The following is a 27,331-nucleotide window of genomic DNA, read 5'->3' on the forward strand; positions in this document are numbered from 1 at the left end:
TTTTGTACATAGGTTCCACCTCCTTATCTTTTGTGCTCTGATTTCTAGTCTTATGTTTTGTTATTTAGAAAATGATCTTACGTGCCTTTTTAAGGGTGTTGGTAGTTAAAATACATATAAAGGAAGCTAGTTGGGTTTCTCAATTTCAGATGAATCAATCCTATGTTATTGTTATGAAATCTAAATTTTGGTGGGGAGGGAACTGGGAAATATGCTTTTTCCCACCACAGTTCTTTCTCAGGTACTGCAGGAGATATGTCTCCCTATTACTCATTTTTTTTGTATTAAGGTATGATTGATATACACACTTATGAAGGTTTCACATGAAAAACATTGTGGTTCCTACATTCACCCATATTATCAAGCTCCCCACATACCCCGTTGTAGTTGCTGTCCATCAGTGTAGTAAGATGTCACAGTCACTACTTGTCTTCTCTGTGCTACACTGTCTTCCCGGTGACCCCCCCACACCATGTACACTAATCATAATACCCCTTAATCCCCTTCTCCCTCCCCACCCGCCCCTTCCCCACCCCTCCCCTTTGGTAACCAGTAGTCTATTCTTGGAATCTGTGCATCTGCTGCTGCTTTTTTCCTTCAGTTTTGCTTCATTGTCATATTCCACATACTCATTTTGATCGAACTTCTTGCATACAAAACATGAGAGGCGGCCCTCCAAACAGACTAGACAATAGGATTGTGAAAACATGAATAAAGAATGGATTAATTGAACATTAACCCGAAATGGTGGTTTCAATGGAATGCCACAGGATTCTGTCTTTGATTATATCTTCTTGGAACGTCACACTTGCGTAGAACAAATAGCCTACAAAAATGCCCCCAAATCTATTATCATAACAGTTTTAATAATGTCAGTTTATGAAGACTGTTCTATTTGTCAGATGCATAGCTAGAATTCTTGGAACCAACCCACAAGGCCAGTATTAGGACCCCCTTTTTACAGAGGAGGAAGGTGAGGTGCAGGGAGGCTAAACACCGTGCCAACGTTATAAGTTAATAAATGCCAGAGCTGAAATTCAGAACCTCTATTGTCTGACTCCAAAACTCAGTAATACCTTCGTAGGATCCTTAGGAATTCTCAGCCCCACTTTTCAGATGAAGAAAAGAGACCCAGTGATTATCAAATTTGATCGGGGTTGCAGAACTGGTCAAATAAAAACCAGAACTGGAAGCCAGACTTCTGACTCCCAGTCCAGTGCACTTGATGATATGAACTGGACGATAGGCTGAAACATTTCAAAAAAAGTTAATAGGAGTAGGGCTAAAATTAAAATCTTGTTTGGGTGAAAAATCAAGTGGACAAACACATACAAGTCAGCATCTGACTTAGCAATCGTGGCTGTGAAGAAAATTCGGGCCGTGGCTCTCCACGTGTGGTCCCTTGACTGGCAGCGGGAGCACCGCTGGGCAAGTGGCCTGAAATGCAGAAGAACCTCATGCACCGCCCCAGACCCACTGAATCAGAAACTCGGGAACGGGGCTCAGGAAGCAGGAGCGGCACTGCAGACCGTGTTTCCACCAGCGCTCTAAGTGACCCTGCGCATTCCACCCCCACCCCCACCCCGTTCCAAATTCCGACCGCCACCAGGCTAAGGAATTGAGTTGAAAAGCAGTCATCAAAAAGTGAAAGTGAAAACCCCGACAGGTCATGCAGCTCATGTCCAGGGAACAACCATCCCGAGGTTGGCTTGCTGAAGGAAATAGTGATGTCTAAGGCTGTTGAGGGCGGCTAACATTGCTGAGAGGGATTAGCTTACTCTGCCACCACCAGACCTAACACGTGAGTGAATTTTTGAGCTAAAAGAATTCTGAGGAATCATCCAGTTACTTGTTATTCCAAATGTGGTCCGTGGACCAGCAACATCAGCCTCGCTTGGGAGTTGTTAGGAATGCAGAATCTCAGACCCCATCTCAGAGTGATTTATACACTCATTAAAGTTTGGAGGCAGCGCTCTGGCTGAGCTCTTTTGTGTTATATGAGAGGAAACTGAAGTTAAATAATTTGCCAAGAGTCACAGAGCTGACCAGAGTCTGAAACTCATAAAGGAGGGATTCTAACAACAAACTTCTTTTCTTAAAAAAAAACACAAAAAACTCTTGCTCCAGGTTGCCTGTATCTTCCTTTAACCTGGGGAGTTGTGAGTTCCCCACCCACTGCCGTAACAATGACCACGTGCGTGCCTTATTGTCAGGGGTTGGTAGGGTGAGGGTTCTCTGGGTTGATTAGAATGCTGGACTAGAATTGTTTCTACTTTTAAATAAATACTCATTGCAGTTGGAATTTGGGGAGAGCAGCTGGTGGAGAATCGAAACCACTTTTAAATTTATTATTGCTTTCGTTATTGTTATTACTAATAGTGAGTGAGTTACGGATGTGGGATTCTGGATAGTTCCTGGGAGAGAACCTCGTTCATCCCAAGACAGCTCTCTTCTCAGCTTGCATTTCCAGGTTCCCTCCACCGAGGTTTCCTGGAGGAGCCCATGACTGGCTTGCCCGGTCCCATACATTAACAGAGCTCCTTTATCCAAACTCCAGTAGGAAGCAGATTCGGATGACATGCTGGAGCTATTAGCAGCCTAGGTCTCGACCTGTGTCAGTTCTCCAGCTTGACTTTCTTTTCTCCTATCTCTTAAATTTATCAGTCCTTAATCCATAGCTTATTCCCTCACTATAGACTTAAAATTTCTTCCCAGAGATCTCACAATTACTTGATATTCTTTTCTTCTCTCTGTGGGCCCTGTCTTCCCTCCCCACTTCTGATTTTCTCTTTGGACCACAAATGCTTCCAGCTGCTCTGGGAAATGCCTCTATGGAAACCAGCTGGACACTGAAGGTTACATGGGTAGGGTCCTCAAGGGTCTTTCCCTGGTCCTGACAGAAACATTATGGATGCTTCTTGGAATTTAGAGTCCGCCAGAAGTAGCACATCTAACAGTGTTTGCAGTCAAGTGCAGGAAAATTTGCAATTAGAAAGAATACAAGGCTATTAGTAAAATGCTAAAGGTGAGACCTGGATATGAAAAGTTGATTCATGGAAGGTCAGATTGACACAGAAGAAGGCCATGCTTGGAGGGAGAGTTTGAAATTACTTTACAAAGGGATTCCTGAGCACTCCAGGGGAGTTTTTTTTTTTTTACCTCCCAACAGGTAGATTTGATGGCCTTTAAGTCCGCCATTAAACTCAACAGTCAGGTTTATCAACTGAAAGATAAAAAGGATGAGTTTGTAGTTCCCCTGGTTTTGCTGGCAGAATCCATCAGTGGGTTGATGAACTTATTGCTGGTGGTCACTTAGGGAGTCTGAAACTGTAAATTCAGCTGAAGTCCTATCTTTAGGGAACTTGTTCACAATGATTTTTTTTTCTTTGTATGTTTCTTAATGTAGGGTTAGTAATTCATATATTGTTGATAGAATAGAGTTGTCAACTATGGACTGCAAGTCAAATCTGGCAGGGCAGACTGCTTTTGACCTAAGGAAAAAAAATTTTTTTCCTTTTTAACCAGTTTCATAAAGAAAAGAAAAGAAAAGAATACGTTTGTGGCTATTTAAAGAAAAATGTGCTGATTCCTGATGTAGAATCTACTCATCACAAAACTATTGTTTATGAGACCAGAACCAAGAAAGAGTTTTGTTTAATTTCGTATTTGATACAGTTTGTTGTTCATCTTTATTTTATTTTGTCACCTGTATTTCCCAGTACTATATTCCTATTCTACTTTTGACTCATGGGCAAATTGGGAATGTTCTATTTATTTCTGAAATTAAGTAATTAGATAATGCAAGCATCAGTACAAATGCACTTATTAACTTGCTAAATGAACCATTTTAACTGGTTATGAACTTTATGTCACATTTATCCATTCCTATAATATTCATTTTTTCATTCATTCATTCAATGCATATTTAGTGGGTACCTATCATGTAGTTGACCTTGGAGTTAGGAAGGGAAACAATATGTAGAGAGTAAGTCAAAGAGGAAGGAGGAACTAGCGAGCATGGAGATGGAAAATTAAGTAAGTAGTGGTAAATATTACCATAGATGCAAACATGGGATGCTAAGGGAGTTCAAAGAGGAGTGCCTAAGTTTTTTCTGGAAGGTTGAAAATTTGGATTTGATTGAAGTGAATTTGAATTTGAAGTCATGGTCTAAATCACACCGCCAAGGGACACTGTGATTGTTCTTTAGGGATGAATAATTTGCCACATAGGGAAGAAGGGGAAAAGCTCTCCAGGAATTAGAAGATTCATGCAAAATGTGAGAAGCAATACAATGCATTTCAAAAATTAACTGTGGCTGGGAAGTTGCATGCAGGGTGGTATGTATATATGAGTGGGGCTGGTCTGGGCTTTTGGCATTTTTGGGATCTGGAGGAGCAGCAAAAGAAAATAAGGGTGGGCAGGGACGGGAGACAGTTGTTACTCTCATAAGCAACCAGGCATTTGCCTAAATCGTAGTGGTTTGAATTAAGCTGGGTTAATTTAGGTACAAAGGGGCTATTTGTCTGGAGGAGCAATGGTTAATATTCTCAAAGTGTTTAAAGAATTTAAATCATTCATGTGATTGCAGGCAAGTGGAAAAACCTTAATGCAGAGGTGGTGAAAGGAACTGGCTCCAGTGTCAGCTCCTCACCGATGCTTCCATAAACTAACACAGGCAGGCCCACTCCTCTGCTAGTGAGAGCGCTTTGTTTATACTGTTATTATAGTATTAAGCAGAGTGTATCATCATTATGTTTTGCCATGTCTGTCTTACCCATTCATTTATTGATTCGACCAATATTTTATTCATTTTCCATCCTGCTTCAGTCACTGAATTGCCATCAAGGGCTCAAGAATTGAGAAGTAGATTCCTTTTCTTTGAGGAGCTTGCAGTTTGATTGCTGATATGGAGGATAAGATGTGTGTCTGAACATCCTAATACATTGGTGACCTAATACTCTGGCAAACTAGAAAACTGAAAGCAGACTGCAGGCTTGAGTTAAATAAATATTAAACTTAACGTGGGTGTTCACATATATACAGAGAACCCACAGACGTGGACAATTATCATCTCTACCAGAGAGAAATCCTAAAATATTTGCCTCTGGCTCAGACCTCTTTCTTGAGCTTCAGATCTGTGTATCTGGCTACTTCCCAAACACCTTTATTTGAAAACCCCATAATGATACTGAATTTATGTCCGGAACTAAACCCCATCACCGATTTTCCTTGTCCCTTTCTCCCCTACCTTGTTTCCTTTGATTTTTCCACCTCAGTTAATGATACTACTATATACCTGATTTCCCCAACAACAAATTCTTAGCTCCACCCACCCCCTTTTTACCACATACAGTTGGTCACAATACCTGAACCATCCAATTAGCTCCACAGTGTATCACTTACTGTGATGCCTGAATCATCCAAGTGACTCCTCAGTGTGTCACTGTGATTCTGATTGGGGTCTTCACCATTTCTTCATCATTTCTCCACAGTGTTTCCTTTAGTGCTGCCTTGAAACCCCCATCCCAACTTGCATGTAGAAGGTGCAGCTCATGTTGCTCAGCTGTTAAAAGTTTTTCAGTGTCTACTCATCACTTTCAAAATAAATTCCAATTTCTAGCATTCCAAACTCTCATTATTTGGCCCCTCCTACTTCCTCCTATCAATTTAACACATGCTTCTTATCTTCTGGCCATACTGAAATACTTTGATTCCCCCCAACAATCACAGTGTCCCTTGGCAATGTGATTTAGACCATGATTTTAAATTCAATTTCACTTCAATTAAATCCAAATTTTTAACCTTCCGGAGAGAACTTGGCACTCCTCTTTGAACTCCCTTAGCATCCCATGTTTGCATCTGTGATAGAATTTATCGCTACCCATCGTAAGTGTTCACTTTATTTTCCATCTCCATGCTCCCTAGTTCCTCCTTCCTCTTTGACTTACTCTCTACATACTGTTTCCTTTCCTAACTCCAAGGCGAACTATATGATAGGTACTAACTAAATATTCATTGGATGAATGAATGAAAAAAATGAATATTATAGGAATGGATATATGTGACATAGTTAAAGTTCATAACCAGTTAAAATGATCTCATTTAGCAAGCTAATAAGTGCATTTGTACTGATGCTTGCATTATCTAATTACTTAATTTCAGAAATAAATAGAAGCATTCCCAATTTGCCCATGAGTCAAAAGTAGAAAAGGAATATAGTACTGGGAAATACAGGTGACAAAATAAAATAAAGAGGAGCCACAAACTGTATCAAAAATGAAATTGAACAAAACTCTTTCTTGGTTCTGGTCTTATAAAGAATAGTTTTGTGATGAGTAGATTCTACATCAGGAGTCAGCATTTTTTTTTTAAATGACCAAAAATAATCTCTGTTATGTATTCTTTGTTTTTCTTTTCTTTATGAAACTGGTTAAAAAGGAAAAAAAAATTTTTTTCCTTAGGTCAAAAGCAGTCTGCCCTGCCAGATTTGACTTGCAGTCCATAGTTGACAGCTCTATTCTATCAACAATATATGAATTACTAACCCTACATTAAGAAACATACAAAGAAAAAAAAATCATTGTGAACAAGTTCCCTAAAGATAGGACTTCAGCTGAATTTACAGTTTCAGACTCCCTAAGTGACCACCAGCAATAAGTTCATCAACCCACTGATGGATTCTGCCAGCAAAACCAGGGGAACTACAAACTCATCCTTTTTATCTTTCAGTTGATAAACTTGACTGTTGAGTTTAATGGGGGAACTTAAAAGGCCATCAAATCCACCTGTTGGGAGGTCAAGGAACTCCCCTGGAGTGCTCAAGAATTCCTTTGTAAAGTAATTCCAAACTTTCCCTCCAAGCATGGCCTTCCGTGTCAGTCTGACTTTCCATGAATCACAACTTTTAATATCCAGGTCTCACCTTTAGCATTTTACTAATAGCCTTGCATTCTTCCTAATTGCAAATTTTCCTGCACTTGACTGCAAGCATTGTGGATGTACTACTTCTGGCGGACTCTAAATCCCAAGAAGTATCCACAATGTTTCTTTCAGGACCAGGGAAAGACCCCTGTTTCTGCTTGTTGCCTGCCTTGAGTTTCTTGAGTAAGTTTAATGTTAATACTGGAATCAGCTTTACTGACACGAGGCCTTAGATGAGTCAAATGTAAATGAATCCAAACTCTGAGAGTGCAGGAAAACCCAGCTTGAAAGGCTCAATTACAGTAAATTAAGCAGCTAGCTAGCAAGGCAAAGAGTTAGCAGGCAAATACAATGTACTCTTTCACAATCGCTCCGAGAACTATAGGTCAGTATCTACTTCTGTTGGGAAAATAACATTACCAGAACATTTGTAAAGCGCCTATGATTGTCTTGATAAGTTGATACTGAAACTGGTAATCAGTGAAATTGGAGGCATCCTATTTCCCATTTGAATAGAAGGGAGGCAGGGACACAAAGGGATCCATCTCAATTTGTCCTAGTATTTCCCGATTCAGATCTTTCTTGCTAGTGTCTCCAACTTAGTCATACCTAAGGTGTAGCTTCCAGGGAAAGTTAGTGATAGAGTACACGATAAGAAGTAATTATAGAGATTGGATTAGCTGATTTTTCCTTTATAAAAGCAGGCACACACAATAGACATTCTCATTGCATAAACAAATGGAAAAATCTTTTAAGTGGATTCCTGAAATGTATCTTTTATAAGTGAAATTTTGCTTGCAGCAAAGTGCAATATCTTTCAATTATTAAACCCAAGGTACTGTGCTGTGTCAGTTTCTAGAAGGGAAAATCAAAAATGTTTGGAATCATGTTAAATCTTTGACTTGGGACAGGGCAGGGGAAAGCATTACCCTACCGTGTTTAGGTGTCTGAATATATAGATGCTCAATTACAAAGGCATTTCCGACCACGCTAACTGGATACGCTTTACTTAGGAAGGAGTCTTATGTGGCTTGCCCTTTACTGTTTTTTCTCTCCACAGTGAACAAGTATTTCTGTAGCTGGACCTGGGGATTTGGCACAGACATCAATGCTGCAATTAACTGTCTCCTCCTTAACACCGCAGCCACTATTGTCTATGTTCCACTGAGTAAAGGCCATTCCGTGCCATCAATTTTTTCCCTAGATTTCCTACTTATTGCAAAGGGAATGTTGCTCCCAAATTAACGGCAGTGAATGTCCCCAGTTACCTGAAAATTTGCAAGTTGTGGTTCTCGAAGCTGTGAATTTGGCAGTCACAATATATGGCACAAGCAACATCTGAAAGCATTTTAACCCTGTATCTTCCAAAGTTATGATCAAGATGCCCCAGAGCGGTTATCATTTATTTTCTGCCTGGAACTTCTGCCTTACAACTTTGTGCTCTGGATTTAATACTGCACAGTTATGTGTCCCTGAGGATGTGCTGCATGCACTGCGGGAGAGCTGTGAATGTCACTGTGCAGCCTCTGATGGGGCAATCATTTTTTTTTTGTCACCTGCAGGGACCCATATAGTACCTGGATAGTCAGGAACCTGGGCGCTTTGATCTTGTCCTGCTGTGGCTTATCTGGGACACATAGCAGCCCAGGATACTCACCCAATACCTCTGATTGTTTGGCTAAAAGCAAATCTAAAACGAATGATGGCTTCTTACATTTATGCAGTTACCAAATCACTTTTACATGGAATTCTTCCTTTGACCTTTACAGCAATCTTGAAGGTAGGCTGGCTCAGTATTCTAAGCAATTTTCCATGGACGAGTATAAGGACTATATTCTCATGAAGTCAGGACACCTGTTCCTCTGATGACTGTTTTATTTTAGTGACGTGTTTAAATTCCTGCTCTACCACTCAGTGGCATAAACAGCATAACCCTCTGGTTTAAATAATGGGAAACCCTTTCTCATTTATCTCTAGATTCCAATTAGGTTTAGTTTCATTGGAGAGTAGTTGTATAGCAATTAGAAACCATCATAGCTGGTGGTAAAACAATTGGTTTTATGCTACTTCAAAGATTAGGTTAAGAAACCTTTTTATATGATTAGTGGTCATTTGGATTTTTTCTTTTGTGAAGTACTTGCTGAGGCCTTGAGCCGATTTTTCTATTGGGCTGTCTTGTTTTTCTTTTTTCCTAATTAAATTTGTAATTTCCTTACACCTGAAACTAATATAATGTTACATGTTAATTGTATATCAATAGAAAATACCTTGTGGTTTCCTTATAATCCTCATTCAGTGAGAACTGCTATAAAATATTTATGTATTAATACAAAATAATAATGATAAATCCATACATGTTCACACAATCAATGTGTTTAATGAGAAATGCCTACATTATTGAGAACAAAAATCAACATAAAGAGTGACAATCTTTTGTATTGTTTGCAAGACTCTTAAATGTCTGGCTTAACGAAAGATAACTAAATCTGCTCTTTCATTCAATGTGTCGCGATTTATTTTTTCAAGTGTCCAGTATCAGTGGCATGGGTGTGCCTGTGCAAGATTTTATTCAGCCATTTTCTGTTTGATAGGCATTCACTTTGTTTCCAGGCCTGTGAGTGAGTGTGTGTGTTTGCTGCCACAAACAATGCTTCAATAAGCACACTTGTATGTTTTATAAAAAGGATCAGATAAAAACTTTTTCATACTCTACAAATATTTATTTGGAGCCTAACATACTTATCTTTCTATGTATGTTATTTCATTTGACCCTTTAATATGGCGTAAAAATGCTAGGCTCAGACAGCTAGAGTTAATTACCCCTGATTATGTCTTAAGTTGTAGACCAGGGATAGAGAGGTAGGACTGATGATTCCTACCTTTGCTACCTGCATCTGATAGATGACCCAGGGTAGGTGTGCCAAGGGCCCTGCCCACTTTGTAGCAGTTGCATCCCAGACCATGGCATTTTGTCTCATATTTGAGGTCATTAGCTGCTGGCCCCATGGCCACCCCAGGCCTGAACACCTTCCCTTTGTGATTGTAGGAGCAGGTTGCATAGGTTTATGCCATCATGTGATGGAACCTGGGAAACTGTTCCTGTTTTCAAACCTAAGCCCACAGGATCTCCACTCCATGGATTTGTGACGATGTGGTTTCTCCAGACTTCAAGCTTATGATATACAGACTACGATTGAAAAATTCAAACTAATCTGTGCTTTATAAAACATCAAAATGCCATTCCTGTGTGAGGCTGGTAAGGGAGCAAGCCTTTGCCTTTCATGGCTGATGAAATCAGCTCATGGAACCACTGAGCACAATGCCCAAGATCACATGAGCGGTACCCACTACCCGTGTGAGTGAGAGGTGTGTGGAATCAAATATTCCACTAAATGTTCCTGGGGCCATTCCTTTCATGGGCCTTGGCTTTCGGGGAGCAGAGCATGTTACTGAAAATGGACTTTCCTGTTCTGAGAGGTCTTAAAATGCAGATTAGATGAACACTTTTATACTGTTCAGAACTGTTCTGAAATTCGTCCAACTAAAGCTTTTGTTTGCACCATTTCATACCGTTTGTACCTTTCAAATAGGATATAAAGCAGCTTACAAATAATACATATATGTTGTTGAAGCTATCAAAACAAGAACAAAATCCACAGTAAAACCCAAGTAAAAGGGGAAGGGGATTTTTTTCTTCCTATTTGCCTGCCTTCCTGCCATCTTTCCCTCCCAAATAAATCAGTCCAAAAGCTCTCAGGTGGGGCTGACTGAGGTAGGCGTTCGCGAGGGCTGCAGGGATGGAAGCAGCCTGGCGTGACTTGTCGGAGCCTGCGTGGACTGTCCCCATGGGTGGATGATGGCAATGGCTCAGAGTGAGGTGTTGGAGCCTGGGAAGGAGAGATTTAGGTACAGGGAAGATTAGAGTCATAAATACAAGAAGGATAACAAGCTAGGTTTCTCATTACTGGAGAATGGAGTTCAATATGTGGAATGCTAGAATCATTCTGCGATGTGGGATTGGAAGCACTGGTCTGGAAGCCCTAACACCCCAACAACAAGGAGCACATTTAGTGCCCAGATCTTGGTTTCTTAAATACAGTTTTCCACTAAAAGAGGCAGAGCTCCTTGGAAAAATGGTAATTTGTATGGTTGGGGCCTAACGAGTAAAAGATAATCCTGGAATATCTTCTCATGACGGAAACTAAGAAGTGCTCAAGGCACTATGAGGCCATGCAAAGGAAGAGGTGCCAGCTTGAAAGGGCTCTTGTTGGCAAAAGCTGGAAAATTTTAACCTCAAAGTACCAAATACATAAATGAATAAATGGTGATAAGAGAGAGTTTTTCCAAACGAATAAATGTAGAAGGAGTGACTGAATTAGAAAATCACCATTTGTCAAACATCAATGGATACTAACATCCGTGGGTAAAAGTTTGATAAGGAATTGACTAGTTATCTCATTTCAGAGTAGCTCCCCCTGTATACTACTTACAAAGAGAAAGGGAAGACCTATACAGTGAAGACACTTGGCCAACCCTACCTTAATCAAATGACCAAAAATAATATCAGCAATAACGGAACAACTCAAAGTTATGGACCACCTGGTAAGATGTGAAAAAGAGAATAGAGCATACCTTCGGCAATACTTATGCAAAAGTAATCCGCCTGAATAAAATCGTAAAGAAATATCAGACAAACCCAAATTGGGGAGCGTTCTAGAAAAGCCAGTATTATTCAAAAGTGTCAATGCAACTCAAGGAAAAAATGAAGAAGTGTTTGAGACTGTGAAAGAGAGTAAAGAGATGTAATAACTAATGTAAAACAAATTTTGTACATCCCTTTTGTTGCTGAAGACATGGGAACATTACGGGAACAACTTGAGTGGAATCTGTGGATTTGATGGTGATAATCTATCAATATAATTTTCTGATTATGATGTTACTGATTTTGAGGTTATAAACGAGAATTTCTTTGCAGGAAGCACATAATAAAACTGAAGTGACTGGAGAATCATGTTGGTAAACTTACTCTCAAATGGCTCAGAAGAACATGTTTATATTTTTTGTACCTACTTGCAAGTTTTTCATTGTTGAAAAATAACTCCCAACCAAAAAAAAAAAATGAATTCAATGAAAGGTCAAAGGGAGAGTTGTATCACAATGTCATAGTTAAAAGTGTGTTCTGATTGAACATGCAGCTTAGTTTTGAGTTCTAGTAGTTGATGCAATAAGATAGTCTGTTAAGAGAAACCAACTTTCTTGGGATTCAAATTTTAGCGCTAGTCTGTGTCTAGGTAATTATATTTTCATGTAGGCATACTATCCTCACCTCATTAAAAAGAGATTAATAAGGGAAAGAAAAAAAAGAAGAAAGACACAGGAGAATTGAAGTGGCTGACTGGGGGTCGAGTGCTGCATCCCTTAAACTCCCTGACTCTGTTTCCTCGCTTGTAAAAATGCCAGTGAACATATCTTATCTCATAGGGCTGATAATAGTATTTAACACATAGGGTGGTGCTCAGGTTTCAATGAATTAGGGAAGATAAGGTATTTGTAGCAATGTCTGGCTCAAAGGAAGGCTTTATGAGTATTTGTTATCAGTAGTAATATATTTGAAGGGGTTGACAAATGGTAGGTGTTTGAAAATGAGAGTCTTCCTTCTATTTTTTAAAGCAGTTGGAATAAGTATACAGAGTTTTTGTTCGCCTTTGCTTCAAGGATCAATATAGCGATTAATGATCAGAGATGTGTTCACCACATTACTGCAGAAGATCGGAAGCTATGCTGGGCATTTGCCTTCCACTTGGGGCTGCTGTCAACGGCACTGTAATGTAGTCCTGCTGTCCTGGTGAGTTGCTCTTGCAAGCTATATTTGACACATGGATTGCTTTCATCTTGTTAGATTGTTTCCGTACAAGCAACATCTATCCCTCAGGTTAAGAAATCAGCCATGTGGAATAAAGAACACTTTCTCCATGTAGGTGTACAATTATCTGAAATGTAAGGACTGACAAATATTTCCTTGACTGAAAGTTTTGCAGTAATTTGAGAGTTGGAACCATTTTTGAGGTGGTGCTGACTTTCTCTTTTTGGTTCCCAGGATTCCCTGGTATTAATGTTTGGGTCTCTTCTACGGAGGAGTGATTTGAAGTCATGGTTCATAGCATCATTAAATTTTGGGTTCATGAGAAACATTAGTTATCCTTTAACCCAAGAATCAGCAAACAACAGCCTGCAGGCCCACCCCACAGCCTGCCACCTGCTTTTGTACGGCCTTTGAGCTAAGAATAAGTTTTGAATATTTGGGCGAAAAAGAGAAACAAAGAAGCATATATGTCAGAAATCATATCTGATGCTCAAAGCCTAAAATATTTTTTGTCTGGCCCTTTACAGAAGACATTTGCTGACCCCCTTGCTCTAAACTAACTCCCTCATTAAAAAAAAAAAATGAGGAAGCGGAGGCCAAAGGCAGCTACAGTTCTGCTCCGGGTAACATAGCTCGTTGATGCGTCTGGAACTTGACCCACCTCTCTTGACTCCCAGCCTCAAACCCCAGCCGACTCTGCTTTCTCAGTTAGCTCTTCTTCTCTCCAGGGTCATTTACCTAGCTAATAAGAATAATTGCATTTAAAAAGATAACAGTAATATTTTAAACTTAGTGACATTTCCTCTCTGAAGAGCTTAAAGCATCTTCACCCCAGTGAACCGATTTTGCTAGTACAGGAATTGCTTCTGGGTGATCAACTGGACCCCTAGGCAGCAACAGAGATTACATGTTATCAGGATTAGTCATATCTTCAAAAGGGAAGAAATAAACACATTTACTTTGTTTATTAGAAGCAATAAAATACTTAAGAAAAGATGCATGTTTTAACTTTAGGCTCCCAAATGAATTATCAACACTCCATACTCAAGGATTTAGCGCTTCCTTTTGTTAATCTACAGGTTTGAGCTTTGCTAGGTGAAGGTGGAGTTGATGGTGTTTCAAAGACTGTTTGCAATACACGTAAAATTTCTGGGAGGTTTTCATTATTATTTTGAATGTGAACAGTAAACATTTGGAAATCCCCAAGAGCATGATATATTAGGAAAATTACATATTCCTGGATAGATTCTCCAAGCTTGTCAATCCTCAACCAAAGAAAAACAAACAAAAAAAAAAACAACAAAAAACTTTTTCTGAGTGGAAGATAAATTTTTGGTGCATTTTTTCCCCAGGTATTTAGGATAAAGCATACTTCAGGAAAGAATTTCCTGTAATTTAAGATTTATCTTTTTAATGTCAATTTGTTCTAATTCTATGCCAAAATATCAAAGGTTAATTTAATGTGGGAATCAGTTATTTCTATTAATTACAAGAGATTTGTTGGTTTAGTTTATATTATTTATATATTATTCAATGTGTTTCTTATCCAATATACAATGAGTCCAGCATTTCTCACAAAGTCTATTTTATTACTTTAAAAGGTAAGTCAGGAAATTTTCTTTAAATCAAAACTCCAAATTAGATTTATTATCATCCTTACAGCTGCTCTGATCAGCATTCAGTCTTTGCAAATGACGAGAACAGCAATTTAATTGAGTGGCATGCATTTGATTCCAACTGAATGGAGAGACCACCACTGAATATGGTAGGTTTCCTGGAGTATCTTTTTAGGTGCTTCCAGGTTAAACATTTATCAAATAGGCTAATAGTTAATGTGAACCTCTTTAACTGCAGGGGTTATAAAATATCGCTCAAAAACTGAGAAACATATGCAAATGTGAATACATAAAAATGCTTTTTGGATTTGATACATTTCGTGAAAGAGTGACTTGAATTGACATTTACTCTGTGTATGTTTATATATATATGTATATATATATGCTATACTTATATAACATTATCACATTAAAAATATGACTTTTCTTGTGGTTTCAGAACATCTACAGCTGAATACATTAAAGGTATATCTTATAGATATCTAATATATTTTTTCCTGTTTTCCAAAATTTACTGGGGTAAAAAAAGCAATAAATAGGCATGGCTTTCCAAGATATAAAAAATTCAGTCAGATGCACTACACTAGACACAATATGCTCCAAGCTACACTGAACAAAAATTATGATCAATATTATTTAGATATACATGTTCTGAAACTGCAAAGAGCATAATGAGTATGAGAGAAAATGACTACCTACGTTAGGGAGAATATTTCTGGGTATTTCATGTCTTGGTCAAACCAGGTTAGAAAGCTATGTAGAGCCTTCTGCTTCAGCTACAGACTGTTTACTCCTCACATGGTGCTAATCATCATAATTGTGCCTGTTCTGTTATGTCTGGCAAGGCAACTTGTAAGAAGTCAGCTCTGGCCGGGACAGCCAGCTGAACACACATGGTAGGAAAAAAAAATCCATTTAGCTAGAATGCCTTTTCCAGGCTCTTTATGAACATTCTTGAATTGTTGGAAATAAAATTAAAATCTCAGTATCTGTGTGTCATTTGATATCTGGAGAAATGAAAGCAAATTTTTGCAAAATATGTTTTTCTTCTTTATTATTTTTTTCTCCTTGACATCACATTTTTGGCTAATTATACTCTTTGGAGAGAAGGGATGCATATTAAGGATCTACAAGGTGAATGCTCCGAGCAGACTTGGCATAATAAATAAGACTCCTTCCTAGGTGCACCACACAGGATTTGCCCAGAGAAGGAAGTGTGGCTATTCAGGGCAGCTACTGGGCTTGATACCCTAGGAACGTATGCCTACCTGGTGTTCTAGTCTCAGGTGCTTGTTTCAGAACAGTCTTTCCAGACCTCTCTTCTGACAGCAGTCCTATTTAGGAATGATCTCTTAGGCATTAAGGACAATTTCATACTGAGATGGACATTTACTTAGATTGAAGCCCATTTTATAGCTGTAAAAGTCAAGCCAAAACATTTCATTTCTGAGAAGTATTACAATTACCCACTTGAGAGAAAAACTATAGTACAGCATCGACCACAAAGGCCTGAACTTGTTACCTTCTGAAGATGCTTTGGTGGGGGGCATATTCATTCACAACTAAATGCTTAATATTATTTAAGAACACAATTTGCCCCCAAATGAGTATTTCAGAAATTAATAACAACCTCCCTGGGTCAAAGTTGGTCTGAACCCTTTAATAGCGACTCTCACCTGATGGACAGCACTTGTGTATATTGCCTGCCCATTAGAGATCAGTACAGTTGTGGTGTCACGTGGAGCACTTACAATGTACAGATATTATCTTTCCAAAATGTCTTGATTATTATTTCTTTGATTCTTTAAGACCGTTTCAATCTTAATGCCTGTGTACATTGCACAGTTCCATGTGTTACTGCTGTAATGTAAACAGACTAGTGTAGAATGGTTACCTAGTTCTCCCATTGATTTTCTATCCAGTGTGATCCTATGATTATATATTACTTGGTATTTCTCTTTATTCTTCCCCCAGATATCAGCCAGGCTATTTTAAAGCATTTAATTCTATGGTGTGAACTTGAATCCCCTTGCAGAGCATTACCTACGTGTCTCAGTGTCACAATTCACTCCCTAGTGTAAGTCTAGGGGGTAGTTGCTTTTATTTAGGAAAATAATTGCATGCTGAATTCACCATAAGTTTTAAAAAACAGGTCCTTTCTCATTCACTAAGCAGACCATACCCATTTCCATAAGATGCAGTGCCATGTTGGCCAAGGCTGTGTGTGAACAAGTAGCTATTGTAAAGTGGTAGGAGAACAACTGTGAACTTCTCTTCTAACCAATAAAATTCAGAAGTGGCACATTGTAACTTGGTTTGCAATATTTCCCCCAATATTTTCTTAAAGCTTCATGTATGGAAAGTGTCTTTGTTTTCACTCCATTTTGCATTTTGCCAAGAAAAAGTGACAAAACAGTACTTATCATCTTCCTTCAAAACATATGGCATGTGCCCACGGAATATTAAATGATCTTTTACAATGACAACAAATGTTGTGATATTTCATCTCAAACTCCCAGAATGTAAGGTTCCTTGAAGCAAGCAGGAAATGCAGAAAGATGGATCAGGGGGTTGGTTTGCTGGTAGAGATGGTAAGGAAAACATATGTTACTCAAGTCTGAAGGAGTCCTCTGCGTGTATCTATGTATGCTTCAGTGAGGGTGCTAGAAAACATATTATTTGGACTTGGAGACCTTAAATGAGATTCTGTAGCTAGTTTAGTGTCCTCTGGTGATAAAGAGATAAGAAATCAGGTATACATCATTAGGTGGTGTTTTTTTCTATTACGTCTCATGTAATTTCACAATGACCCCAGCTTACTGAGAATAGGGCTTCCTACTCTTTCTCTTTCTCTCACAGGTTTCTGTCTGAGAATGAAGGAGCCCTTCTTTTGGCCCAGGAAGATGGGAGAGGGACCTGGGCATGTAAGGCATGGATTTTCCTGTCTCTGTCAAATCCACCTGCACCCGCAGAAGCGTTTCCATTCTGCTCCTGCCCCCATGTGATAAGCTCATCTTGTTCAGGTGTAGATCTGTCTTTGAGAGGCAGCTCTGCAGGTCTGGTCCTCTTTTTTAGGGCTCAGCAGCATTTTCCACTTTGGTTACCTTGAGAAAAAGATCTGTTCAGCAGACCCAAGCTCTTCCTTCAGCAGATGGTCCCTAAGTTCCCTTGGGTGGGGAGGGTCTGCCGGCTGGAGGACAACTGGCTTTAGCCACAGGTGAAGCCATATTATCTCCCTACATTTTCTACCAACAATAAAGCTGACATTTTTATCTACATCTGTCCGTATGTAGTGTCTGTTTCTTGTTGGTTCAGAACTCAGAGGGGAAATGTACATTACTATTCACCTCTCCCAAATAGCCCCACATCTACCATGAGGCTGAAAGGTCATTTGGTTCTCATACTCAGAGAGAACTAACTCCTCAAGAAGAGTTGCTATTGATAACAGATCCCTAAGAACAAGTTACAATTTTTTTTAACACCACAACACTTCTTTCATATTAATATTTATTTAGATAGTAAGGAAATACTAAATAACACTTATGCTTTAGAAAGTCTAGTTCTATGTGTACTTCAAAATTGTAATCTTATTTGTTCCTACCTCCCTATTCCTCTATTAAAATGTATCCATTGAGCAGTTTATAATGCTTAATGAAAGGTAGGAGAAAGAAAACTTGTAGTGTTATATTGATAATAACATCATTAGTTAATATGTTCATACTTATTTAACCAATTTCTGTGGAAATTGATATTGATAATAATATTATTATTAATAATAATATTCCACAGAGGAATCAGGCATCTATGGGACAGACATGGCCACTACTTCTGACTGAGTACTTTTGACCCTTTGGGGGTCCCAATATTCTCATTGCTAAGCAAATTATTTCAAAAGAAAAAGACATTCTTTTGTTCACCAAATGTATATGTAGAAACTATCATGTGCTAGGGATTGTTCTAGGTTCTGGGTTTACATCAGTGAACACATAGACCAAACTCTAGGGATTTTTGTTCCCTAGAAAACTCATTTTCTAGTTGTAGGGAAGAGGTGGTAGATAATAAACATAATATATAAATACTTATAGTATTTGGGAGGTGATAAATATTAGGGAAAATCAATGCCACAGAGTGAGGGTGATTGGGAGGGGCAGTGGGGGGTGGGGAGCCAGAGCTGTGACTTAAACTGGTTGGTCAGGGAAGGCCTCATTGGGGAGATGATATTTGAGCAAAGACTTTAAAGAGGTGAGGAACCGAGCCACGTGGATATCAGAGAGGAAGGGTATGCCAGGTAGAAGGCACAGCCACTTCAAAGGCCCTGAGGAGGGGTTATGCATACGGAGTGGAGGGAAGGATGAAGACAGGGAGGAAGGGAGAGAAGGTGGGGGAGATGGAACCAGGAAGAATTTGGGTAGTGCGTTGTGGTGTCTTGTAGACATTGTGAGATTTTTTAACTTTTCCTTTGAGAGAAATACAAAGCCATTGGAAGATTTCATGGAGGAATAACATCTGACCTAAGGTTTAATAGGATCTTTCTGGCTGCTACGTTGAGAATAGACTTCTGGGGGACAAGAGTTCAGTGAGGGAGGTGAGTTAAGGGGTTCTTGTTATTATTAAGGTGAGCAATACTGGTGGCTACATCAGATGACATCGGTGGAGGTAAAGAAATGGTTGGATTCTTGACATATATAGAAAGTTGAGTCGGAAGGACCGCGGGTGAATTGGATATAAAGCGTGAGGGAAGGAGGTGAGTCAAGGACGGCTCCGGGGTTTTGGTCTAACTAGAAGGATGGACTTTTCCATTTGCAGAGATGGGAAAGGTGGTGGGAAAAACGGATCAGGAAGGAACAGGTCAGGAATTTAGTTCAAGACATCTCAATTTTGGGATGTTCGTAGAAATCTAAGAGAAGACCTTGGATTTGCTGTTGTATGTGTGAGTCTGGAGTTCAGGAAAGAAGTCTAGGGGGAAAGATATGAATTTGGAAGTTGTCAACAGAGCGATGATATTTAGAGCCTGAGTGTGTGCTTTGATAGAACACTCTCGGTGCCTAAAAAAGGAGACTTCCCAAAGTCCGGTGAAAGTTGAGCTTTTTTTCTCAGCCGAGTTTTAGATTCCAAAAGGTTAGCATTGTAAAAGAGAACCATTGAGTGATGAATGTTTTCCTGCTGAAAAGTGACATTAAAAGAAAAATACTGCCCTTTGAGATCACACGCACCTCACTTCTGCAGTAAAGTGCAAAGGATTCAGAGAATCCAGACTGAGGAATTGAGAGTCAAGCAGGTACCAGCTTCCACCACCAGGAGTTCCCGTCAATTCTGTGCAACTCTTTCAGACTTTTGTGTCCTTCTTCCTTAAGACCCTGGCCTAGACTGGCTGGCAATCAAGATCAGAGGTCTGGCAGGTACAACAGCCAGAGAAATAAATGACTCTTCTGCTTAATCATCAAACCTTCTCACTTTTCATAATGCATTTATTGTACACAAGTAGTTATTGGACGCTACGCTACAGACCTGAAAGAGTTAGTTCATTCTTCCAAAGAGCCTCATGCAATCCTAAGGAGCTTCCACATTGGGAAGCTGGCTCAAAATAACAATCTACACAAGACTTTCTGAGTCAGAAAACTATTTAAAGAAGAGAGTGTTAAACAGTAATTCCAATAAATACTGGTAACTCTCTTTTTTTTTTGCATTTGAGCATACCACAATAGAAAGAGTGAAAAAACTATCTTTAGATCTCACAGTAAGACGGGTGCAGGGAAGGGCAAAACCGCCCGCTGGGCTGCTGCCTTTCAGCTGTGTGTTCAGGTCCTTGGTGGCGCGCCCAAAATGTCGACGACTGAAGACACTGGCTCTGACGCTGTCAAGCTGGCTTCTTTGTGATTTCCTTCCTTGGTAGAGAGTCATGTAATATTATTACTCCTGAAAGAGTGGCCCCCCTCAGGAGCCTTAGAAACACTGCTCAGGTTGTCAATGCCCATCAGAAGAGAATGCCAATTTTTTAAAATGCATGGAATGAAGTTTTGCCAAGTCTAAACTTAACCTAATTTTGCTTGGAGAAATTGTCCTTAGAACAGCCATGAACGTATTTCCAGTTCCTGTGACAGCCCTCTTTCACAGAGATTTGAAAATGCCAAAACAGAGAGATGAACTTAAAAATTGCACTTCAGTTCCTCGCCTATGGTGGAGGGTCAAAGTTCAACAGCTTGTAAGGTGAGGATGAGTCATACCACTCACTGTGAAAGGTGAAGACAGAAAACGGTCCGTGCTTTCTGGAATGCCCCTGGCTTTTCTCCCCTTATATTGCAAACTGTAACCTGTTTCTCTTCCCCTGTTCTGTTGAGTATTTCCTCCTCGTGGCAGGGTTTGATCTGAGCTTGGTGGGAGAATTGAGAGATCTTGGGAGGTGGGATCCAAGGGAACACTGGGCTAGAATCCTGGCAACAGATTGCCCTTCCCACTCAGACTTCAGCCACGCACATGGGCACTATTTGAGTGAATGTTACTGGTGAGCTAGGGATCTGTTCCTTCAGGGAGCACAATCTGGGAAGCACTTTTCTCATTTACATAGAGCAGCAGAGAGGGACTGCTATTTAAATCTCTGTATCCGATACATATTCATTTACCTTAATAGATGACGCTTTCACCAGGTAGGGCGGTAAAGGCAAGGGATGCCGGGTCAGAAGACGTTCTGAGGTTTCTTCCTTCCAGCTCATACAACTGGTTTTAAGGGGATTGAGGCGGTGATTTTAGGTGAGTCACTTCGTTATTATTTGAAATGGCTTCGTCTGGAGGTGGGCATCCTTGTATTTTGAGTTCTCTGTTGAAGTTAAGGAAACTTTTACCATGCATGCAGTTATGTTTTCCAAAGCAACAGCCTGCTGAGGAGTTGTGCAAGGGCAGAGGATGCCAGCTTTATAGTCGGGTTTCTTGAATACTGTACCAATGCCCGGATGTCTTTGATTAACTTTGCCTTAATGGGTCACGCAGCTCCTGTCAGGTTCTCCGGGGGTTATGTTAGGAATAGAACGGCCTTTGGAAACTGCTTCCTATTGAATAAAGGCTTGATTTGATATCCAAAAGCACTCATTTGCTCTCTCCAAACCTCACATACGTTGGTTAAATTGGGAAAGCCCAGCAGGTGGTGTGTTCTTTTCCTTTTCTCTTCCTATTGCACTTGATTCTTGCCGCTCTTACCAGGGCATGACTCTTTGAAACGGACACAAGGACAACCAAAGCCGGCTTGGTCAAATCTCCTGTCTCCACACAGATGGCTGCCTGTCTTCGAGACCGTAATGTGAGCCCTCGGGGTGAGGGCCTTGCCTTCTAAGCAGTCCTGCCCCCTCTCCACAGAGGAGATTTTAGTTATTGGCCCTGAGTTATGAGCCTGCACTGAAGAACTTAACTATTTGTACAAATGGGACCCGCCGTGAAGAAAAACACGAAGAATTCTCCTGATTAACGATTGAATGCATGTTACTTGGGCTCGCCTCTTTGCAGAAAGAGAATACACACTGGCCTTCGCGCCGTGAGTGTCCTGCCTGCATCTTGCGCCCTCCGTGGGGCCCAGCCCGAGGTCACCTTCCGGGCCGTCCTCTGGATGAGCGGCTGCCCGTCTCATGGCCACCTCTGGCCGGCTAAGGGCTCCTCCGCCCCTGGCTGAACATCTGGGGCTCTTCACACCCCAATCTGGGCCTTTGCCTTCCACTTGGGCAACCCTCTCACTGTCTTCAGCACCCCTCACCTCTCTTCCTCTCACCCTGGCTGCCCCAGTCTAAGCCATCTCTGGCTTACAGACCTGCCTCCATGCCTTGGCCCATGTTTTTTTCCCAACATTCAAACGAAAACACTATTTTCAAGGAGACTTCAATAATATAGCGGAGCCTCTTTTCACGTATTTGATTCTGTTTCAGCAGCTCAACCTTCCTGTCTGGTGCTCACTGTAGCAAGAATTCTTGTCTCCTGTTGTCTACCTGAATCAAGGGATGCCCTTCTCACATTGCTGCCCTGGGGGACTTGGAGGCACTCAATGCCAGGGACTTCTCTTGTCTTTCTCTCCAGGCCCCTGTGCAGGGCCTGGCAATAAAGTTTTCTTGACTAGGTGAAACGCAGAATGTCCGCCTCTGCACCTTGGGTATTCAGTTAGAGGCTCCGGGGCAGGAGCTGGGCACCAAGTTAGTCCTTGCGCAGCAGGCTGGCAGTTACTGCGCACCAGCAGGTGAGAGGAGTGGCGGGCAGCCTCACTGGTCTATCTCCCTAGTCTTCTCTTATCCAGTTCTGTTCTGTCACTGAACACACCTTGGACTGTCACGGGCTGGAGTTGGGCGTTAGAAAGGAAGAGGCCAGAGGGAAATCCTGAGGGCAGAGAGGAGGGAAAGGGGGTTTCCTGAGGCGACCACTCAGGGTGTGTGGAAAGTGGGTGTGTATCACCGCGAGTACTTGCTGGTAGGACACGCACAGATGGGAGACCTTCCACCCCATGCAGCCACCGTCCATGGCTCCTTCCTCTCGCCCCTTCCTCACAAAGCTCTTCTCCGTGTGGGAGTACCTCCACCTTTCTCGTCTTGTGTTCCTTCAAACAAAGACCCGTAATTACCCTAAGCTAGGACGGGTCTGGGATATGCACATTTGACAGCTGCTTCCTTCGGTGACATTTCAGTATTCTCCGAGTCTTAACATTCTTAGGCTTCCTGAACCAGAGGGTTTCCTCATCCAGGGTATGCCCGTAGGTGGTCCCTAACAGCCCCTCCCATTCGGGCTCAATGGGGCCCAGCAAATCCTAAGGGTGGGGCTGGAAGGAGGGCCGATACATTTTGACTATTACCTCTTTAGCTTGAACTTATCATAGGAAAGAGAAAGAACTCCCTCATTACTAAAGCTTGAAGTCACTGGGCCTTTGTTTTATTTTAATTCATTCAGTGGAAATACTTACTTTAAAAAAGAGGAAACAACCCACTGCATGATTTAGCAACACAAGAACTCATTTCATGTTTATAACTGTTGAATTTAAAAAAATTGAATGAACCTTTCAAAGTGAGTAATTTTTTATTTGAATTCTACATCCTTATGTATTATGTAACAATTAGTAATGATGTGATGGATAATTTTCTTTGGAACAGTTCCTGATTCCATTACTCAACTACTTGATCGACCAGTAATTATGAATCATATCTTTAATTAGCTGCCGCTCTTCAGAAACATATGAAAGCCAAGGGCATAAAGTAATTGGCATAAAAGTTTTCCTAATTAATTTATCTGTCCGTGTAAGTAACCAGGGCTAGAGTCTGGGGATCATTTATAACTCCAGGAAGGCCAGCCCTAAAACTCACTGTTGAAGGAGATTTATATTTGTGAATTATAAAAAGACAACAAGCCACAAAATTGCATTATCTCCCGACTCTCACAATATAGCCCATAATGTGCCGTTCAGAGATGAGCGAAAAGTTCCTATTGATCCAATTCATTTTCATCATATCCTCCAGTGAATCTTTCAAATCTCTCTTGCCTTTTCCTCATTCAACATTGTAACAGTAATCAAGCACATTAAGCAATTCATTAAACAACAGCCCCACTGACCACAGGGAGTACTGCAGCGCACATTCATTAGGCAGCCAATAACTTTATTTAAGTAGCAAAGGGCTTGGGAGTACAAACCAGCTCCTTTGTCTCCGTACCAAAACGCATATTTCAAGCAATGAGCAAGGCCTGTGCCTCTGGCTGGCCAGGTGCTTTCAGATGAGGAGCTGTCTCTGCATGAAACAGAAATAGGGGAGGGTCGGGTGTCCTGATGAAACCATCCTGCTTAAAAAGATGGTGCAAGACAGCTCAATGCTCAGCGTGGTCGTGAAAGATTTATGTCTGGTCTAGAAATGGAATGTCCACATACTGATATTTCTGTGCCAGATTTTCAGATCTGACTTTAAAAATGCAAAACGATGGTTGTAGGGCATCAGAGAACCCTGGCTGGCTTTGTGTGGTAATAAATGTGATGGATACATTTTCTTTCTTGACAACGGAAAGAACAGAAATAGCAACGCAGGTAGCACAAGTTGTACCTTCAAATGGTAATTAGAGGCATCCCAGCAAAGTCCTCCCGTCCCTCTGAGGTTTGGGGGGGTGGGGTCCTGGGGAGATGGTAAAGGAGGAGGTTACTGGAAAGGTAGAACCCTGACCATACTTCTCAGAGAGACACCCTGCTAGTGCCCACGGGGGTCAGGTTTCTCTAACTACTGTCCTTGAGCATTTTTCTTTATGCAACAATTTGAAAATGTTGTTATGTAGGTTAAGTCTTCATAAATAACACCATCCATGATCAGAAGAAACTATTTCCAGAAAGCCTTATTTTTTTTCCTTGAGGGAACCAAAGGAAATCCCTTTTCATAAGGTATTATTTTACAGCCCAAAGAGCCTCTAGGGAAAACACACAAGGAGAGTCACATTTCTAAGACTTTCTCTCCTCCTACATTTACATGGGCTACCCGTCATATTAACCTTCATTTGATATTTTCTTCTTAATTCACACAATGTGCTTTTCTTCTAAACTTTAGTCCCATGGATAAGGGTGCTGCCATCTTTTTTACTAGCCCGTTTGTATTGATTAAGCTACTGACATCATGCCACTGATAAATAAAAATAAATTGTCCCGGGTTTAGACTCTGCAGTACAGCTAATAAAAGCAGGCTGCCGAGCAGGATCAATGCGTGGTTCCCTCCCCATGCCTGCCATGTTGGTAACCTGGGGTTCACACGGGGCTCTTTCCTGTGCCTGCTTCATTTTGGAGGTGATCCTCTGAGCATCGGAGAAAGGGGATTATACCATGTATATGAGGTATGATAACAGAGCAAGGCCCTGGATTAGTGCCAAAGGATGGGGGGTCTTTAAGACCAAGACTTAGACTTGGGCGAGACCCGACCACCAGTATTATGCTTCTAGTAAACAGCAAGGACTTAAGATTGTTGCATTTAGAGAAAGTGCTTTAAAAGAGAATTAACAAACGCAGAATTTTACTTCTTCACAAATTTATGACAAAGTCGATTTTGTGTTGTTAAAGCATTCATTTCAAATATATGTGAAAGTCATTGAAATTATACCTTTTGCTCAGAACGATCATATACAGAATTTAAGATTTCAAAATGAACAAATTGTTGTACCTCCTCAGTTGTACCACTGATGATGTGACATTCAGCCTAGGCTGACAGCAAAGAGAGAGAAGAAAAAATAATCGTAGTACATCAAAGACAGTGTTGCAGGGAACATAGAAATCAGTGAAATGCGGCTTTGCCTTGAGATTTAAATCCCCTCTAACCATGAATTACTGTGGTTGAATTCATTGTTAATGTCAATATGCTGAATATAGTCATATTCTCTCTCTGGGTGATTCCATAGTGTTATATTTCTTCTTGCCTTATTATTTAGAGATATTGCAGATAACCATTCAGGAATGCTACTTAATAAAAATGTATGGGGATAGTCAAAAAAATTATCTTACAGGAAGTTTTTAAAAATAATTCTCTGGTGACTGTTGGCCTTCATACTGCTTAATAATAGAAAAGGCTAACGTTGTTTCAATGCATAATAAGCATTATAAGTTCCAGGCACTGTGATAACAGCTTTGCATGCAGTATTTCATTTAACCCTCTCAATAATACAATGAAGTTAGTACCACTAGTTTTTCCCTTTGAAAATTGATGAATCTGGAGATTAGCAAATTTGTCTGATTTACCCAATATTCAGTAGTAGTGAGAATGGGCTACCATTAGCCTGGAAGAGCCCCTCGTGCTTACCATTCCTCAGTCCCCTCGTTCAGTGACTTCATGGCAGTAACTTGAAATTGACCATATGCATTTACACCAAGGACATGGGCAAATGTTGCAAACCAGGGTCCCTCACATCTCAGTTACTAAACCAGTTATTAAACATTCACAAGCACACCACGCCCAAGTTCATGTAGGGAGTAAAGGGTAGGACCAGGATTTGAAACCAAGTTTGCTTGACTTTAAAGCCCGTATGTTTTAGTGGTATATTAAACCATATCACTAAATTATCAGTTCATGTCATTTACTAAGCACTTATTTTCCATTTTCTACACTTACAAAGTACTGTATTTGGTTTTACAGCTAATATTTGATTGGTTAAAAACCTGTGTCTATTTGTGGACATGAAACACAAAACTGGGAACACATTTAAGGACATCCAGCCAGCTGTTTGCTTGTGCAGTCTGTCCAGACCAACTGTGGGCAAGAGTGTTTAACACTCCTCAGTTCCTCAGCCATAGATTCAGAGGTACAAATGAGATGGTTATATTTCCAGAACTGTCCACTTGGATGTTGACTGGGTTGGGAAATTACAGAGGGAAGCATTGCTAGTTTTACTGTAGTGGGAAATCATAAAATGAAAATGGTGGGACAAGCAAAAATTGGGCATCACATGAAGTGTTGAGTACCAGTCACGGTAGGGGTTATGAAAAGGATAAGAACTGTTAATCTTTTATTTTGTAGATGTGTTATAGGTATTGTAGTATGTTTAAAAGATTCCGTTTCTTTTGGACATGTTTTGCTGGCAAGTTTTTTTTCACAATATTATAATGTTTTCAGCTGTGCAACATAAGGACTCAATAATTCTATACATTATTAAATTCTTTCCACAGTAAGTGTAGTTATCCTGTTACCATACCAAGATATCATAATATTCTCTATGGTGCACTTCCAGTCCTATGATTAATTTATTACATAATTTGAAATTTGTACCTCTTTATCCCTTTCACCCATTTCACCCCTCACCCCACCGGTGGCCTACAGTCTGTTGTCAGTATTTCAGTCTCTATTTCTTTTTTTGTTTTGTATTGTTTTTAGATTCCAAAAAGAAGTGAAATCATATGGTATTTGTCTTTCTCTATCTGACTTGTTTCGCTAAGCCTGATACCTGCTAGGTCCATCC

This window comes from Manis javanica, chromosome 13, assembly GCF_040802235.1.
Source record: "Manis javanica isolate MJ-LG chromosome 13, MJ_LKY, whole genome shotgun sequence".
Classification (NCBI taxonomy): Eukaryota; Metazoa; Chordata; class Mammalia; order Pholidota; family Manidae; genus Manis; species Manis javanica.